Source organism: Papaver somniferum, chromosome 4 (genome assembly GCF_003573695.1).
Source record: "Papaver somniferum cultivar HN1 chromosome 4, ASM357369v1, whole genome shotgun sequence".
Classification (NCBI taxonomy): Eukaryota; Viridiplantae; Streptophyta; class Magnoliopsida; order Ranunculales; family Papaveraceae; genus Papaver; species Papaver somniferum.
In genome coordinates, this window is record NC_039361.1 from 62,941,060 (window position 1) to 62,944,091 (window position 3,032).

The 3,032-nt window shown below is 36.7% G+C and overlaps 1 pseudogene; it reads left to right on the plus strand.

Annotated features, from left to right (window-relative positions):
- Positions 1 to 699: 699 nt before the first annotated feature.
- Positions 700 to 799, plus strand: LOC113276749 (annotated as a pseudogene).
- The last annotated feature ends 2,233 nt before the right edge of the window (positions 800 to 3,032 follow it).

The following is a 3,032-nucleotide window of genomic DNA, read 5'->3' on the forward strand; positions in this document are numbered from 1 at the left end:
ATCAGACCAACCTGGGTTTTTAACTCGGAAATAGCCTGACTATTTTCTTGTCCTATCCTGTTACTAGCTTGTAGACTCTGTTCTACGGATAACTGAATTTTGCAGTTTGCTGAGTTAACAAGGCGAGAGATTCCTCTAAACTTAGGATTTTCTTATCTGACTGATTCTGAAACTGAGCTAGTCCTGAAGGATTCTTAGTATAGCCAAAACCTGGGGGAGCATTAGAATTACTAAACTGACCTTGACTTTGGCCCTTAGACCAGAAAGGTTCGGATGGTTTCTCCAACCAGGATTATAGGTTTCTGAATATGGGTCAATCTTTTGACGGTTATCAAATCTAGTGTTATTATAAAGAGCATTGGCTGCTCTTCAATATTCTGGCCTTCCCAAAAAGGCTCCACTCTACCACTAGTCTGGCCCACTTCTAAGGCTTCTAACCTTTTTGCTATAGCAGCAATTTTGGCATCTGATTCATAGCCTCCTTCTACCCTATTAACGTTTCCTCTACTTAAAAGAATTGTTTTCTGGGGTGCCCTACTATTTTCCCATTGCTGGGTTTTTTCGGCGATTTCATTAAAAAATTCCATCGCCGCATCAACAGTTTGGTTTTCAAATCCACCAGTGCATAGAGACTCAACCATGGTCGTTGTGGAATAATCTAAACCCTCATAAAGGATCTGAACTAGCCTAACCTTTTCTAAACCATGATGAGGACACTGGGATAATAAATCATTGAACCTTTCCAAATACCTATATAAAGATTCTCCCTCTTGTTGTGAAAATGTGCATATTTGCGTCCTAATAGACGATGTTTTGTGCCTAGGGAAAAACTTATTGAAAAAGGCAGATGTAAGTTGTTCATATGTCTCAATTGACTCGGAGTCCAAACTATAGCCACGACTTGGCCTTATCTTTCAGGGAAAATGGGAATAACCTAAGTTTCAAAGCATCATCATAAGCCTCTAATTCTTAGAGTACTACAAATTTCCTCAAAATCCCTAACATGGTAATAAGGGTTTTCATTTTCTTTCCCTAAAAAGATTGGGAGCATCTGTAAGGTCCCAGGTTTCAGTTCATAGGGTGCCTCCGTTTCAGCTAACTTAATACACGAAGGACGAGTAGTCCTAGTTGGATTCAACAAAGCTTTCAAAGTTGCCATTTCTGGCGCTATCGGAGCAACATGGATTCTCTCCTCAGTCAAAGGACGTTCAAAAACAGACTCTTCAAAAGTCGGACTTTCTAGATTAAGGTAATCGAGACGCTTCGAACTACTAGGTTTCTCTTTAACAAATCTACCTAGTGCGTCTCTTTTACGTTCAGGCATACAATAGAATTTTCTAAATTGGAAGGGTAAGCAAACACAGATCAAGGCCGACTCAACCAAATCAAACCTATTGATTTCTAGCAAACAAAAAGCATGATGGCTCCACTTAGATTGTTTCTAGACCAGCTTCTAATCCTTCGAACGGGAATTCGTTACAATTTAAGCAAACCCCTCTGGAATCAATCCGAGTTAACGTAAGTTGAATAGAGGCGAGGGAAGCTCGGTGGAGCTTTGATACCCAAGGCCTCACCGGTATTACAAGGTGGCGCAGTCACGCATTCAACTTACAGAAACCGTCAAGAACTTCGAAGTATGCTTAAAAGAGTAACCAATATTTTTCGAATGACTTTCCTGTTAAGCTCGTTACCCTACCGGTCTCGTCCTAGTCAAAATTTTAGGCTTAGGTTCGCGTAGGTTACTTGTTCCTAAAGCGGGCAAGAAGAGAACGGTGATGAAATCCGAACCCTTATCTTGTATGGCTAGGCCTTGCCCTTTACTAGAAAAATAAATGTCCGTATTCAGTCATCAACATATATGCATACGAAGGAGTCCAGTAACTCGCTGACAAGGGATTCGCGAGTGTTTAGAATCTTACCTCCCGTTCCAGACGGGGGATGAATCGGTTGTAGTCGACTCGGGCCACTCCGATGTCAAGTGTACGAACCCAAGGTGCAGAGACAATATCGTAATTGTCCTCCTTCTCTGCAAACAGTCTATATTTAAAGTACCCTTCCGTAGGGTAATAAAAAAAATAATGTCCCAAAGTCCAAAAGTCCAAAAATTAAAGAAAAATTACAAAAATAATAAACCCTAATACATTTTTTTTTCTAAAAGAAAATAAACAAACCCTAAACTAAAAAACTCTAAAATAAAATTGTCTTCTTTTCTATTCTTTTTGCTTTAATATTTAGCTCCAAGTCTTTATGAAATCACCAAACTCTTTGGCTCAATTTTCTTTATGATCCATAACCTGTAGACACAAGATAAATACCCAAAAACATAAAAAAGAACAAAAATAATAAAAAAAAATAAAAATGAAATAAATCTAAAACTCTAAAAACAAATCCGAGTCGGCGGCGCCACAAATTGATGTGATCTTTAGATAGTGGTAAAAGTGGTTCGATTCTCAGACTTGTGAAGGATATTAATTAGACTTAAATTCTAATATTAAAATAGAAAACTCACTAAAAATTATAGCAAACTCAAACAAAGATGATGTCAATATTAAAAGAAACACTGAGGCTAAGATTCCCCTATTTTCCAAGTTCAAAGTGATTAAACCAATACTTATATTTATGTAATTTTCTCGTTTAATTTGATTCTAAAATATCGCAACAAGTAGATTTTCAAAAGTAGTAATTGTAAATACCAAGCATGAAGCATCAAAAGTCTTAAAACTAAGCATACTCCATCAAAATAGATCACAATCACTCAAATAAAAATCATATTCAATAATAGTTCAAGGCAAATAATCATATAATTATTGCAAATAAAAAGATAAAATAGAATATACCACTTTTTGTTGGAAAAATAGTTTCCTTTATCGCCTCAGCAATGGGGTTTAGCTCCTCATATTAATCATGGTCTCAAAATATGTGTTTGTTGCTCAAAAGATAATTAAAAGAGTGAAAAGTAATAAAACAGACTGTTTGCAACAGTGTATCGGAGTTACAAAATAGGTGTTACAATGATACTGTTACAGAAAACT